Source organism: Apus apus, chromosome 12, assembly GCF_020740795.1.
Source record: "Apus apus isolate bApuApu2 chromosome 12, bApuApu2.pri.cur, whole genome shotgun sequence".
Classification (NCBI taxonomy): Eukaryota; Metazoa; Chordata; class Aves; order Apodiformes; family Apodidae; genus Apus; species Apus apus.
This window is the reverse complement of record NC_067293.1, coordinates 2,415,037-2,430,983: the sequence shown is the minus strand read 5'-3', so window position 1 is coordinate 2,430,983 and position 15,947 is coordinate 2,415,037. Positions and strand designations below refer to the sequence as shown.

The 15,947-nt window shown below is 45.1% G+C and overlaps 1 protein-coding gene across 3 annotated transcripts in view; it reads left to right on the top strand.

The window, feature by feature from the left end:
• The first annotated feature begins 22 nt into the window (after window positions 1–22).
• Window positions 23–15,947, top strand: part of LOC127389472 (integrator complex subunit 6-like) — a 61,935-nt gene continuing 46,010 nt past the window's right edge. The window contains exons 1-3 of one of the 3 annotated variants that reach the window (XM_051629952.1): window positions 23–496; window positions 2,054–2,143; window positions 3,432–3,518. The gene's annotated coding sequence lies outside the window, so the exon portion shown is untranslated. Of the gene's footprint in view, window positions 802–2,053; window positions 2,144–3,431; window positions 3,519–15,947 lie in introns of all 3 variants that reach the window. The other 2 variants (XM_051629955.1, XM_051629954.1) reach the window with 2 other exon arrangements.

Sequence of the window (15,947 nt, the reverse complement as noted above, 5' to 3'; positions counted from 1 at the left end):
CCCCCCCCGCCGCCATGTTGCCCGCGGCGGGCCCGGCGCTCCCGCCGCCGGGACGGGCCCCTCGGCTGCTGCCGCCCCGCTCCCCGCGGCCCCGCCGCCTTCCCCAAGCGGCGGCCCCGCGCCCGGCTGCCCTCCGGGGGACCGAGGGGCGCGGGAGCGGCCCGGGCAGCAGAGGGAGGGGAGGCCCGGGGGCGGGGAGCGCGCCCCAGGCCCGGCCCTCCGCTCCCGCCGAGACTTGCGGCTCGTTGTGAGGGATTTTCCTCGCCTGACGGCTTCGGAGGGCGAGCCCCTTCCCGAAGGGGCGTCCCACGCCTCCTCGTCGCCGTTGGCCTCGCAGCTGCTGCGTTTCCCGACCCGCAGGTCCCGAACTCGGCTTCAGGCTCCCCTCGGACCAGGCCCCGGAGCTGCAGCTCGTCCCGGCCTTGCCGGGTGGTGGGAAAACCTCCGGCAGGAAGGGCCGAAGTGTCTCCCCGGGGCTGAACGCAGAATGAAGCTGGTAACAAGTAGAGCACATTCATGACCACCTGATCGCACAAGCCGCACAGCTTGAATGGTGCATCTTGTCCTGTAAACGGTTTCTTGCCTTCCTTGTCTGTACCTCCGAATGGCTCAGTGTGGGTCTCATTAATTTAAACCATTCGTGGGTTTCAACTCATGCAGTATCCACTGTGATCTTTGTTGGCTTCGTTTTTTTTCCCGGCTTGAGCTTTTAAGCTCTGTATATTTATAAAAATATGCAGCAGCATAATCACCATCTAAAATAATTCCCAACTTCAACGATTATTAGTGGAGCAAAGTCAGGTGAATAATTAAGATTTATATTAAGCCATCTAGTCAGCAGGATTTCAAAATCTTTTTCCCATTACCAGACTTTACCCTCCAGTGAAATGAACACACTTCTGTGGTGAAATAAACACAGCAGTCCTTGGTATTTCACAGGGACATCATGAAACAATCCACAGCAGGAAGTAACATATTTTGTCCATTTTAAATCATGGAACTAATTAAATTAAAAAAAAAATACTAAAACCATTTTGTAACTAAGCCAAGATGCCTGTGTTAGGTCTCATCTTTTTCCAACTACTGCTTTCTGCAGGTCTTATAATTGCCAGTAGTTCATTAACAGTTTTGGTCTTCCAGCCTCAAATTACATCATATTGCAGTTGTTATGGATAGAAATTATAATCTTGTAAGAATTTCTGAAAATGTATGCAGTGAAAACTGATACATTGTTTGTTTGTTTGTTTCCTTACAAGTGGAATTACTGTTTTTAAACAGACTACCAGACTCCAGCCTTCAGGACCCATTCAGAAAATTATGTTTTTCCCAAGTATTAATCAAATGTGGGGTGTTCCTGATTTTGGAAACCTGTCTCAGGAGAAGCAGTAGACATAAACATGCATCAGAGACATTCAAATTAATGATAAACAGGATGATCAAATTAGAAGAAGTGTCATTTAAAATGCCTAGGCTTACAGGCACAATAAGTAGCCAAGTGGATGTTTTCCAGTTTATCCAGCTCACTTACAAAGAAAGTTCAGAATCTCTAAAAGCAGGTTTTAGGTCTTCCTTTAAAGGGGAGGCTTAGGTTGGACATTATGAGGAAACTCCTCAGTATGAGGGTGGTGAGAGCCTGGCCCAGGCTGCCCAGGGAAGCTGTGGCTGCCCCATCCCTGGCAGTGTTGAAGGGCAGGTTGGATGGGGCTTGGAGCAACCTGGGCTGGTCGAAGGTGTCCCTGCCCATGCAGGGGGGTTGGAACTGGATGATCTTTAAGGAACTTTCCAACAAAACCGTTCTATGATGGTTCTATGATTTAAAGTGTCCCAGGATTCAGCCTTGGTTTTTCTGTCACATGTAATAACTGTCACGTTCACTGGCTACCTGAGGAACATCAGAAGCTGTGCTGGTTTCCCTCCCCTTCCACCCAGCTATCACTGCAGCTTGTTTCTAGGTTATTTTGTTATTTTCAAAGTCCTGTGTTAACTCAAATTACATTTGAAAACTATTGTATGTATACAAGCAGGAGTTGGTGTTATTTTCTCCTTGTTGCAGGTGCCTGGAGCACAAACCCCACATCGCTGACACTTGAGCAGTTGTGTGCCCTGGGGAGAGATGATGCCCTATCCCAGACATTTATTAAAGGTACCATTACCCAGGCATTTATTAAAGGTGCCATCAGCATTGAACCAGCACTGACACATGCAAAAATACTAGGGAGTTGCCTGATCAACTCCCCAGTGCTGAGTGTCTCGGTTTGGGGCGGGCACAAAGCCTGGCCCAGCCCTGCTGTGCTCCTCACGCCCCAGCAGGGAGGATCAGGGCTTGGGGGGGATGAGAAACAAACGGGGAGGGTGGATTCGAGCGTGTCCAAATGCCAAGTGCTGTGGGTAGACTGCTCATCTGCAGTGTGGGAGATGGAGAACACTGCCATGTGTGGCAGGAGCGACAGTTACCTCAGAGCCGTGGGAAGTTCTCTATCCATAACTCACTGTTTCTTTCACTTTCTCCTTCATGGCCGACTTTATTTTGCCCAAATAATTAATTACTTACGGGATCTGAGGCAGACTGAGGTTGCAGTCCTTCTTATGATGCTGGCAGAGCAGGGAAGAGATGAGAGAAAAAAAGGTAGATGAGGAAGAAGCCAGACTCACAGGTGCAAAGGAGCAGAGACATGAGGTGCAGTAGAGAATCTGCAATAAATTTTGTCAGGTCACTTTAAGTGTGATCTGAAGTGTAAGAAAATTCCGCTCCTGTAGCTAATGTTTGGGCCTCTGATTTCTTTTTACCTACCTCAGAAACCCCTGTGAGTTCCCTAAAAGCACTGGTGGGAATTCTGTTACATAAAATACTGCCTCCTGGCAGCAGGAAACCTGAGCCTGGAGCCTGCAGATACAGAGCGCTCCTGAATGACTCTGTCGTGGTTTTGGTTGCTGTGGTGATTATCCATCTGTTTAAATACTTTATATGATAGATTCTCAACTCATTTATCATGGAGAAGATTGTCTGAAGTTGTGGGAAACACAGCATCGTGCCCGATTCCTGTGATTTTCACACTTGATTAGCAAAAACCTCCATTTTATCTGCCATGGCATAAGGATGTTGTGTAGTGTTGAGGTACGGAAGGCTTGGCATGGAGCTTCTGCCCTCACCACCAGCCCACTGTGCCTGGAACAGTGGCTGTAGAGGTGCAGCTGGAGAGGCTGATGACTGCAAACACTTTTTGAGGGGGCCTCCTTTAGTGAATCCTCAGCCTGAAGCAGTTACACAAAATAAATTGTATTTTCGCCAAGTCTGATAGGAAAAGAGCTAGCAGTGCAGACTGGAGACAGCCAAACATTGTAGATATCTGAGTCTTGCCTATAGCTCTGAATGCATTCAGTTTTTAAAGTGAATATTCTTAGTGTGTTGTTTGTTGTTTTTTTCTTGACAGTTGCCTCCTCCTTGGCACAACGTGGCAGATCCTCTTTGAAGTAACTCAGGAAATGGGGTGACGCAGCAGCATTTCCATTCACACCAGGTTGGGTTGTTTTTATCTTGTCTTTCTGTGGAACGTGATCTGAGTTTCCTTGCTAACTAATACCATTCTATAAAGAAGTCTTCATTAAAAAATCTTTGTTTCATTTTAAGACTATCAAAAGAAACAGGATACTGCATTCAAACCACCACCTTAAAGCAGCATGCATGTTCTGACTTATAACAGAAGCAAGAATTGCTCAACCTAAACTCTCCAGACTGTTCTTGTAACTTTAAATCACCATTAGAAGGAGGGGTTTTTTTACTTGCTTATGTGGCAGCTTTTCAAATTCACCCCCCTCCCCCCAGTGGCAGCACTGCTGCACTCCCATTTCGTGTCACTAGGGACTGAAACCTAGGAGCATGTATTTTTTTTGTGTCAGAGGTTAGGCTGTTTGTTTTTATGACTAATGATGTGGACCTTGGGACTCACATATCTAAGCACCTTTGAGGAAATATCTAGACCTCTGTTAAAGTGTAATCCCTTTCAGGGCATGCCTGTACAGGAGAGTAAAGGCTGAGGGAAGCTTTCTCTGCCCATGCTCCACACTGGCTGGAAGCAAGCCAGTTCCACCTCACAAGTCCTTTAGCTCAGCGCTCTGCTGGTGCTAATGGGTCCCTGGGATGTGCCTGTGGACACTGGGAGCACCACATGCCCCAGAGCTGTGTTTGCTGCAAAAGGATTTTTGGTAAAACATAACCTAAAGCATAGTTATCTTTAAAGTGCTAAATGTAAACAAAGGAAAGCTCCATGCATGCTTTCTTGAGCACAAGGCCAGTATAAATTCTAAACAATCACTCAGGTGCCTCTCAGGTCCTGTGCTGAGTACTTTGCCCAGAGTTTGCTTGTTGGTTACTTCAGACAAGTATCAGGGTTCCCTTGTACTTGGTGTCTTAGGGTTCTTCATGGGAGAGCTCCTGACATATGCTTTGTTCCATGGAGCTGTATGAAAGAAGCCATAATTAAGTCTTAGACACCATGGTATTTCTAATAATTTAGAAACCTCAGAGAGAGGAAATAAATAATAGTTTTATAGACGGTCATAATCTTTATGAAGTGCAGGACCTATTTCTGCCTCATCTGTAGGACCCTGCTGAGAATCTCCATTGTCCTGCTCATCAGAAAGCTGCAAACCCAGCATGGACTCTGCTGCTTTCAAGGATGTGTGGATACATCTCATTTAAATAAGCAGTTATGGTCATTTCATTAGACCTATAGTAACATCTCTGTTTCATTTTCCTTCAAAAAATGTTTACTTCAGTGTTGACACATATTTGTAATGTCATCTCAAAAGGAAGAAGCTATCCTGTCAGATTTATAGCTTTTATAAAATATGGTGCTATCTGCATATAAATGGACAGAAGGAGCCTTACAGCCATTTTCCCTGTTATTACTGCCTAAGGAAGCAATAAAATTTTAACATTTACCATTGGGAAACACCTGCAGAGATTAAATTAAAACTAGATTATATGCTTATCAGTTTAATGTTACAAATGCAAACTCTTTAGAGATTAACATAAAAACCATTGTTATCAAAATCTGCCTAAAAGCTTCACTGAATACAATCCATTTTGCACCTCCTTGCTCAGGTGTTCCACGTGTAGATTTCAGGAAGCCTTTGTGCAGCTATGCAGAGGGAAGGCAGGGCAGCCTCTCTGATGGCTTTGCTATGGTCTTAGCAAATGCCTTGCCTGATATTTAGATTTTGTCTTTAAAACCTGACCACAAGTTCCATTTGTCCTTCTCTTTCTGATCCTGGCCCCTCTCTGAAGGGCTCTCCAGGTTGCATGCTCTGTTTCTGGAGCATGGTGCTCCAGGCTCTCGTGGACTTCTGCAGAGAAGGACTCTGGAAACCACTCATCCTTCCTGCTGAACTCCTTCCTTAGGATGGTCAGCAGGACAAAGACTAAGGACTTAAAAAGGGCTGGGAGTTGAGATTAATAACCTGTTGCTGCTCAGCAGATGCCTCATGCTGAGTCTGTGCAGCCTTTGGTCCCTTGCAAACACACTGCAGACAAGAGGGGTGGGGGGGCAGCAGGCCAGGGTTGACCTGTGATCTGGAGATTCAAAAAGCTTTGAGCTTTGCACCAACAGCTGAGAAGTTTACAGTGTGGATAATATCCGTGCACTGACTTGAAGAGGACAACTCAGCACACATCCCACCTGTGCCTGCTTTGCCTGCACAGTGGTGAGAGTCTGTGTGTCCACTGGGATTCTGGTGACCCCTCTGCCTGGAGGCATGAGAAGCAGCGTGTCCTGGGCATCATCTGAGCTGTGTGTGGGAGGGGACAACTCAGCAACAGCCACATCCTGAACCACTTCCATGAAGGACCAGGCCAAAACCTCCTTTGACTGTGGAGATCCTGCTGAGTTAATGGATCTGGAGAGCATGACACTAACAGGAGATTGAGGTCATGGATTCAATGATTGTAAAATAACTCAACTAATGTAGTTTACCAGAAACCAAATTCAGAGGAGGATTAGGGAGTATCAGACCACAAACATTTATCCTGAAGACAAATCTGATGTAGTGACCTCCTGGTGGTTTTTTTCCAACCCCACACCATCTCCTCTCTTGTATTGGCACAGACTGTAACAGTTAGTGAAGGGAACCAGGGGCATGGGGGGAATCCAACCTGAAAAACCCCAACAACTTTGGTTTCTAAAAATAGATAAAACAGCAAATAGACCAATAGGGTGGAGGGTGCAGAGCCAAAGCACAGCTGAAGATTAGGGGAGTAGGAATAGCTGGAACTTGCTTTGCAGGGAAGAGAAAATGTCTGTGAAACCCTGGCCTAACATTTTAAGTCATCAGAATTTGCTGGCCCAGCTGATTTTCACTGAAATAGGTTAGGGAGTGTTCAAACAAGTATATCCAGCTCAGAGGGGTGGTAACCCATTGCAGGGCAATGCTCCCCAGCCTCTGGGCAGACTGGGGGAGGACTCTGCTGTCAACACAGCTGGATTTGGGAGGAGGTGCATGTCCACAGCCTGAGCCAGCCTTGCCATGTGCCTCCCTCTCCAGAGCAGTGTCCCCTCACTCAGCTGCAGAGGGCACCTTGCTGTCCCACGTGCCTGCAGGGGCCAGTTGTACCTTGGGTTTTTTTATATCAAACTTTCCCTTGAAAGGAAGTAATGGACACATCTGGTCACTTCAGCAGAAACCATGGGCAGTGGGTGTGAGTGCTGGGTGTGAGCCTGGGTGCTGTCATTTTATTTGGACAGATGACAGTATTTATCTTGGAAAGGCCTTCTTATGTCTCTTCCTTGACTTTCAGTGTCTGAGCAGGGTGAATTACTGACATGAGGATTTAAGATTTCATTTTTCCAAAATGATGCACATTTTTGTATGTACATATCTACATCCAAGATGTAGAAAGCACTGAACTGTCGTCTGAGTTTTCCATAGTCATTATGCTAAGTAATTCACTGCTGCTGCCACTAGAGGTATAACATCCACTTCAGCAAATACCAAAGGAAACATTTAGTTGCAAGCCTTGCCCATATTAATATTTCATTTTTCAAATTTGATCTGGGTTTTTTTTGGAGGCCTCAGCCTACTTTGCCTATTGCTGTTGGACAGTCTTTCTTTTATTGAATTACAGCTGACGACTCATGAGATGAAATGCCAGTTGGTGATTAAAGGGCACAGAATTGAGTGCTCATTTAAGCTGCATAAAAAGGTAAATTATAGTATCAGTCATTGTATCAATCATCTGTGACTGCCTCATGTGCCAGTTTGTACCAACACATTTGTAAGTCTCATTTCACATCACTTTTTCTGGTGCAAATTTATATTTATTCTGAAAAGCAAATATAACAAGGTTTATTTCACATTATTTTCCTCTTTTTTTGTGGGGGGTGTGATGACCAACTCTTAGATAGAACCAGCCTTTTGAAACTCATGGAAATTCCAGTGGGGACAGGGACAGCAATGAAGCTGACACGTCTGTGGGCCCTGGCAGGAGAACTGCTGCATCACCTGGGGGTTGGTTGCAGACTGAGGGCAACAGAGGGGATGGCTCAGCTCAGAGGGGTAGTTTGTTGGGGTTTTTTTTGGCTAAATTACAAACTGCAGCCCAGTTGGGGCATCATTGGTAACCTTTCCTTCCCAGTTTTCTGCCACACTCAGAGCCAGGCGGTGCCAGCTCAGCGCTGCCTGCAGGGGAGCGCCGGGTTGCTGTGGGAACTGCCTGCTGTGCCATCTCCACCGCAGCCCTCCCGAGCTCTGCTTGGCTTCCCACTGCATTTGCACACGCTGCTTTTCACCTCCTCCTCAGCTCTGCACCACCAGCAGAGCCAGCGTGGGCAAAGCAGGGTGATGCCAGCCCGAGCTGCAAATCCCTTGGTGGAGAGCGAGCCCCAGCAGCAGCTCTCCTGCCACGTTTGCCCTGCAGGACTGCACCCACCTCACTGCAGGGAGAAGGGGGAAAAACTGGGAAAATCCAAGGTGAATGCTGGAGGGAGAGATCCCTGTCACTGGCTTCTTGAAGTTTAGGTTGTTACTTGGAGTAAAATTGCAGTCTTAGCAGATAGAGGCACAGTGGATAGATTGAAATGCCTGGTTTAGTTTAGAAGCCACTGCACCACAATATGGTGCTTGCTGTATTTATAGGGACTATGCTACATGGCACAGAACTGAACTATGATTTGGAAGAGAAAATATTGAAGCAAGACACCAGGTGCTCTCAGAATTTTCCCCTAAAACAAAATGTTCACAAAATGACTGATTTCTTGAAGCATTTAATGACAGTACAAGTGGGCTTTTGATGGAAAAGGTGTTTCCAGCAGAAGTGAAGCTCAGATCCTCATGAAACTTCTGGCCTGGTGCAGCCTTTGGGTTGTTTCCCCCAGGACAAAGCTCACAGCACAGTTCAGGACAGACAACATGGATATTGCATTTGCTGTGTTCTTGGTGGGTCTTATATTTTAGGGTTTTTGTGCTTTTTGTGGTAATACTGATAAATTCACTTCAGTCTTATTACATAAGAAATTTTGGGCTAGGAGAAGTAACAACTGGGATACCTTGGATTATATTTGGATTAAAGTTATTAAAGTAATCCCGCTGAAATTATAGCAATGTGAGATAAAAATCAGAGCCACTGAATTTACTGAAAATAACAGCCCTGCTCTCTGATCTTACTTCTGCCCTGTACAGTCACCAGTGAAACTATGTCATCTCTTTCCAGTTCCTCCCCATCACACACACAATCTTAGGCAATAAATTCAATTGCAGAAGTACTTTGAGAGCAGTTGTGTTTAGAGGAACATCACCAACATTCTCCCCAAAATCAAGAAAACGTGTGGCAACCTTTTATGCTTTGCCCACAGTTTTGATTAACTCTTCCCAATGATACAGTTTAGTGTCATGTTGACCTTTATGGTTTTCACAGCTAAGGCAACAGCTACATAAAAAGGATGAATGAGCAACAACAAAAGAGAAGGGTGGGATCGTATAATCTGAAAACTGGAACTGCCTGTATTTATACCTGACTGTTTCAGTAAGGCAGGGAGCACTAAAGAGTGGTCAAAGCTCATGATTGTAAGCAAGGAAATAGAGGTCCTGCTCTCATTTCTAACTTATATTCCTTCTATTGCCCCATGCAAGTCTCTTAAGACCTAATTTGAATTAAATTAAAAAGGCAGAAGGTGTAAATTTAAAAACAAAACAGCACAACCAAGCTGGATTTGTAATCAATAGTCAAAATTATGCCTCCTGGTGAAGGAGGCACACAACAATCATGGTGATTTTCAGTGACAACAGTGGCTTTGGCTCCTGATTACACTTCTCCTTTGGTGAATGAGACTAAAACACACCACGTGATGCATGTTGGATGTGAGCTGGTTTATATGAATATTAACAGTTGGGATTAATATTTGTCACTAAACCAAAATACTGGCAAGTACACAAGGAATAGGAGAGCATCACTGTTCCTCAGTCTTGCTGGTTGTTTATGCTCCTGTCTTTAGTTTGTGCTGAGAAACAAAAGCCTTGATTTTCATACAAAGTAATACTTTAATTATTATTAGAGCTGCTTGAAGTGCCCATAACTATGGCTGGTCAGAAGGGTTTCATTTTTTTATGGTCCTAAACCAGATCTGGGCTCTTCAGAGAGCTTCCTCCAATCTGGTACACTTGGGTTTAACTGGACCCTGAGAAATGCAGGACAGATGTTGGATCTCTTTCCTTGCTCTGAAGGACTTTGGAGTGGACATCTGGGATGGCTTAAGACACTAGAAAAATTTCTGGTCCCCTTGAGGTAATAGAAAATGGTCTGTAGACTTTGAAGCCAGAAAGTCATACTTTCTTCACCAACTTCTCTGACATGTTTGTCCCCCCCTCCCACAATTCCAAAGGAAAGGGAATCTGTTGGAGAAGCAGCAGGCTGGCCTCCACGCCACTCAACCCCACTGAGTTTTTGTTTAGCTGCTGGATTTGAAGTCTGTCCACTTCTGAGTTTAACCCTTTTTTGAACATCTTCAGAACTGACAAGGCAGTCTCAGCATGTGTACCTTTGTGGGGTTGACCTTGGCAGCAATAAACACTTCTCAAAAGGAGGACTGAGTTTCTCTCTCTGTTTGTCACGCTAGTTCTTGGTCCAGGATTTTTTCCACTATTGTCTGTTAAAAGTTGTTTTATGGCCTGCATGACACAGTGACTGATGCTGAAATCCTCCAATGTCTTCTGGAAATGGAACAGAAGCAATTTCCAGACCATCTCACAGGATATTTACTCTGAATAAAAATTAAGATGAAAGGAGGGTGTGTGGGAAGACCTGGTTGTGACAGAATCATTCCCAGTGGCTTTCTTGGTTGGAGAGCAATCACAAAGGGAGGATTTTTACTTGTTTAGATCCTCATATCTGGATTTTGGCAGGAGCCAAGATGTGGCCAGTGCCAGCTGCCTTGCTGAGTTATGTGTATGTTCTGTGTATCTCTAAAACTAATGATTGGGCTATGATGAGAAAATAAATCTCAATAGGAAAGAAGAGCCAGCAAAGCCCTGAAGTCAGAGAGACCCATGTCTTAGATGAGGCTTTATTTGAAGGACATTAGGGAAAAAGCTCCATTTTGAAACAGAAGGCACAGTGTAAACCTGGCCTGTGAAATCAGAGAGCCCTCTTTTGCCTATCTACTGGGAAAAGGAGCAGCTGAGCATAGTGCTTGCACACAGGCAGCTCTTTATAGTGGTTCAAGAAAAGCTTTGGAAAAGATAAGATTCTCATGTTGTACTTTGACAAAGAGTTGCACTGGCTGCAAGAGTTTCCATCTTACACTTGCAGTTTCCCATGACGTTGCTGCAGCACTGCCCTACCTTATTTTATTGCCTCCCTGTTTGCCACATCACCAGCTCCCAGTAGCCAGGGGTGCTGTGAATTTGCTGATCCTGGATGCAAAAGGTCCCCAGGACAGCTTTCTGAGTCTCTGAAGTGAGCAGCAGCTCCAGATCAATAAGAAATACCCTTTGCTGCTTTTGGTTTGAAAATAGGAAATGAGTAAGAAAAACATGATGGTTGTATGTGGTATGCAGCAGGGCTTTACCCCTGAGTTTACTTACCTTCTAAGCAGTCCACGTATCCCTTATTTGACCAGAAGTTTGCAAACGTGGCTGTGGGAGGGTTGCAGGGGAAATTGGTTGGCAGCCTGGTGACTGTATTTAATTAGCAAGAATGCACCAGCTGTAGCTGTGCTCCCCGTAGGAGCAACAACCCACGTGGCTACAGGTGCCTTCTTGGTCTCTCTCCAGGCCCAGGGACAGCCCCTCTTCATCCAGGAGTGCTGCACATGGCAGCTTGTGCTGCCTGTGGAAGAGAGGATGTTTGGCTGTCACTATCAGAACAAAAGTATTTCTATTTTCTGTGTATTACTCTGCCAGTGATGCAGGCAGGATCCTTGGGGTTAGGGTCCTGCTGCCCTCTTGGCCTGAGTACAGATAAACCCCTGGTTGTCAAAGCCTTGGTGAATTAGCATTGTTGTTTATGCCTCTGTTAATTAACTATTTCAGGACAGCTGGGCTTGAGTCTGACTGAGCATCAGCTGCAGATCCTATTGAGTTCATCTGGAGTCTCAGGTGATTGATACCTCTGAGAATTGAGCTCAAAGTGCACCAGGCTAGACTGCCTAGAGCTAAAATACCCTCAGTCAAAGCCCATTAACTGGATTGTCTTGTGTTCCACTGAAATTCTCTTTGGAAAGCTGAGGCTAATTTTCCCTCTGTTGCCACCACTCTGAAGTGGTGTTGTGCCTTGATGCACTGAGATGTAATAGACTATTAGGAGTTATTATTTTAAGTAGTCTGATGCCTGAGTCTCCTCTTGGGTACTAATTTCTAAATCAGAAAAGTTATTTTCTATTTTTATGGTCATTTTAGTTTTACCAGGTGACTGGGGTTTGGGGGTATGATTCAGGTAAGCTCATGTTATGTGTGTCAAAGGGTAATTTATGGTTTCAGTTTATTAGTTTATGCATTTTGTGTAGCTGTGGCTCTTCCTCAAGAAGAACAGGAGCCTCATTAGAACTACACTTTCCTCTGTGCTTTCCTTCTCATCTACACTCTTTTCCTAAGGCTGCTTTTCAAAGTATTATTCCTCTCTTTCACTTCCATAAATCCATTCTCCTTCAGTTTTTGTTTCTCTCCTGTGTTCCTTCATATGAGCACTGAGGAGAGCTGAGCATCTGGAGAGGGACAAAGGGTCTGTGAGCTCTTAGGAGGACACTCCAAAGCATTGGCACTGAGATACTGCCCTTCAAAGGGCACAGGCCAGTATCAGTGACTCTTCCTAGGAGAAGCCCCAATAGCAGGGGTGCCAAACAACTTAGGATCTCCCTGCCTTACTGTATTTTTTTAATTTTTTTTGCCTTGTATTTTTAGTGTGCTCCAAAGCTAAGAATCAAGTGCTGTGGAAACCCTGAGTCATGGGTGGCTTGTCACAGGTTTCCACTGTGCTAGACCATCACTTGGTTCTTGTGGTCCTCCCCCTTGAATTTTCAGTCCTGTTTCATTTCTTGTGTATATTTAAAGTCTGTGCCCAGCACTGAACACCCACCACGTCCTGTTCCCTCCTCTCTGCTCCTTTCTCCTCTCTTTTCTGCCGTGGTGCAGTGGGAGGTGTCCCTGCCCACAGGAGTTGGAACTAGATGATCTTCAAGGTCCTTTCCAACCCAAACTCATTCTATGATTCTATGGTAAAATGAAGGAGCAAGGAGGTCTGTGTGTTGGGAGGAAAAGGGAGATTTCAGCAGGAGAGGGTTGGGCTGCTGGGAGGTAAGGGACAAGCTGCGTGTCCTTGGCTCAGGGACACTGATGTGTCGTGCAAGGCTGGAGAAGTGTTGGGGTGACAAAAGAGCATGTTATGACATGGGAAATGGCTGGCACAGACTCCCAGTTCACTTGGATGTTCCCTGCAACCACAATAGATTTAGCTGAATGGAGAATAACTGAGGTTTGAAAAAGTTTCTGACTCTGTTCTGGAATTGTTTGGAAGATAATTGGTGCTATAGCTTTTTTATTTATTTTTGGGTAGAGAGGCTGGACATGATCATCATTGGAAATTCTTGTCTCTTATAGATGCTGCATGTAAAATCTTTTCTTGCAGTTACTATTTTTAAAAATGAAACTGTGTGACTTCAGGGTGGAGTTCCTGGTTTTTCTTTTGGTTGGTTTGTTTTTGCTGGCTGGCTGAGGTAAATTGTTACTTTCACTTGGCTAGGGAGGGCAGTTGTTTCCTTGCCTTGTCTGTCTTCTTTTGTAGATGGCACCAAATTATTATTGGGTACTGGGGAGCTTTTTGAACAAGAATGGAGGACAGCTGCATTTTCTACCCTTTGAATATGAGATACAGAGGCTACAATTAAATACCAAAACTTTGGACTAAAATTTTCCTCATTTTAACCTGCGAGTTGCACTTCACTGGAAGGGCTAATGCAATAATCTCTCTGCACAGTTTTAAGTGTGGTTGCTGCAGAGATAACAGGGGGAGGGTTGGATTGCAAAGCTCTGCCAGATGCATCTCCTGCCCTCAGAGGAATCTTGCTGGAAGATGGGGAAAAGCTGAGGAGGAGAAGGCAGAGACCTGATCACTGCTTGTTGCTGGGATGCTGCAGGGCCTCCCAGCTCAGGGCTGAGCAGTAGGGGCTGCCATGCTGCTTCCAGGGACAGGCAGCAGCAGATGCTTTACCATGAAGGAAAAGGCCACATACCAAATCATCCTGACTTGGTGTCTCCTCCCAGCTTTGGGAAATCAGCTAAGTAAGGGTTTGAAAACCCAACAGTGTCACCTAAGCTACTGGATTTATTTGCTGCTGATCCCACTGTCCCCCATGAATTTGTTTAATGCCTTTTAAAATCCCACTTTCAGTCTCCACAACCTCCTGAGGCACTGACTGCAACAGTGCAATTATGGACAATAAGAAAGAGCACTTCCTTTTGGGTGTGTTTGCTTTAAACCTGCTGCTTAATGACTTTGTTGGATGCCCCCTCAGCTTTTGTACTGTAAGAGAAAGTGAACAATTACTCTGTATTTACCTTCTCCCTTCAGCATTTTACAGACTGCTCATTTCCCTCTGAAGTCATCTTTCTTTTTCTTTCCCCCCCCACTGCCTCATCCTGAAGAGCTCTTGTCTATTGAATTTCTTCTTGTAGTGAAGTTATTCTATATATAAAAAATATAAATGTGGGCTTTTTATTGCCCCTCTCTTCCTTTTACCTCTCAGACAAAAGTGTCAAGGAAACCTTAAATGACACGGTTAAGATTGTCTCTTTGTGCCAAAATAATTAGTTTCAGCTTTTAGAAATGGCCAAAAGCTTCTGAAAGGATGTGAAACCTTTGTTCTTGTAACCCTCTCCAGTTTGAGGTTGCATTCATATCTAAGACTAGGTAAGAGCATGAAGCAAGGAAACAGGAGAAGTGTCTGGATTTGAAGTTCTCCTTTGCTTCCAACAAACCTCCAGCCTTAATACACAAAAATGGAGTCAGTGCAAAGAAGTGACAAAACTGGGACCTGAGAGAGCAGGGAGCTCAGGCATTAAGCCTGTGCTGAGCAAGGTCAGCAGCTGTACAGGAGCAAAGAGCCACTCCAGACAAAGTGGAGTATTTTTGTTTCTGCTTAGTCCAGAATAAGCATGATCTCTTCTGTGTATATCTTCAGAGACAGAGGAATAAATGAGAGAGCACATCTTTATTTTAGATTTCTATGTTCTTATCTGGTATAAATACCCCATCTAAAAGAGGCAAATTCAAGTGTCTTCAGATCCAGCTGGAAGCATCTGCAGGAAACACCTTCCTGCCTTTTCAATCTGCCAAAGTCACCCAGGTCTTCCAATGTGTGCCCTTTTTTCCTACCCTGTTGTGTTTGAGCTGAGCCTTTAAGGCTCTGCACACCTACTCCTTGCTTGCTGCTGTGTTTCAGTTCTTTGGGTTTCCCATCTGGTCTGCTCTGTGCTGTCTGCTCCTGCCACCTCCTTTATTCATGCCACTACACAGAGAGCTGGTCTCACAAGGCAAGCTTGTCCCTGCCTGAGCTCTTCCTGGAAGCTTGTTTCTTCCAAACAATTACCAGATAGCTCAGGAGATGAGCCTTTGCTTCCTCTTCCTCATTATTTATCTAAGAAAAAAAATATATATTATTGAAGAATGAAAGGATCTTTGTTGTATTCTCCTGTGCACTTGCTTTTTGCTGAGGTTAATTCTAACCTCAACAGTGCTGCCTGGGCCTTTCTCTCCTGTCCTGCCTTGCTGTCTTGTTACCACCCACTCATTAGATCATGTCTGAAATTAGCTTGTGAGAACTGCAGGGAAGGGTTGATTTGTCTTGCCTCTTCAGTGAGGGCTTGGCACAGTTTTGAGTGGTTTTGAAAAAAATAGTAAACCCAACATCATAAGCCCTTATGGAGGCTGGGAGAAGCCAAAGAAAGAAGGTCAGGTACCTGTGGAAGATGCTGGTCAAGGTCTGTAAAGCTCATGTGGCACCAAAGCTTGTGCTCCATGTAGATATTTCTGTGTGCTTCTGTAATGGTCTTCAATGATGGATGCATTTTAGGATGATTGCCCCATCCCTGGAAGTGTCCAAGGGCAGGTTGGATGGGGCTTGGAGCAACCTGGGCTGGTGGGAGGTGTCCCTGCCCATGCAGGGGGGTTGGTTCTAGATGATCTTTAAGGTCCCTTCCAACCCAAACCAAGTGTTCATTTTCAGTAAGGGCATGATGATCTGTGAAGGTGGTGTCAAAAATGTTAATATTCATCCCTAAATTATGTATCAGATTTCCAGTCTGGGACAAGTATCTTGATTTTAGGTGCTGTCAGCACGGAGTTCATGTCCCACCAAGTGGGACCCTTGATGTTTTGAAGACTGTCTCGAACTTTTTTTGAGACACAAGGTGTTGTGCCAGCGGGGACAGTGGCTGTTCCTGGTGGAGTGAAAGGATGCTGAGGG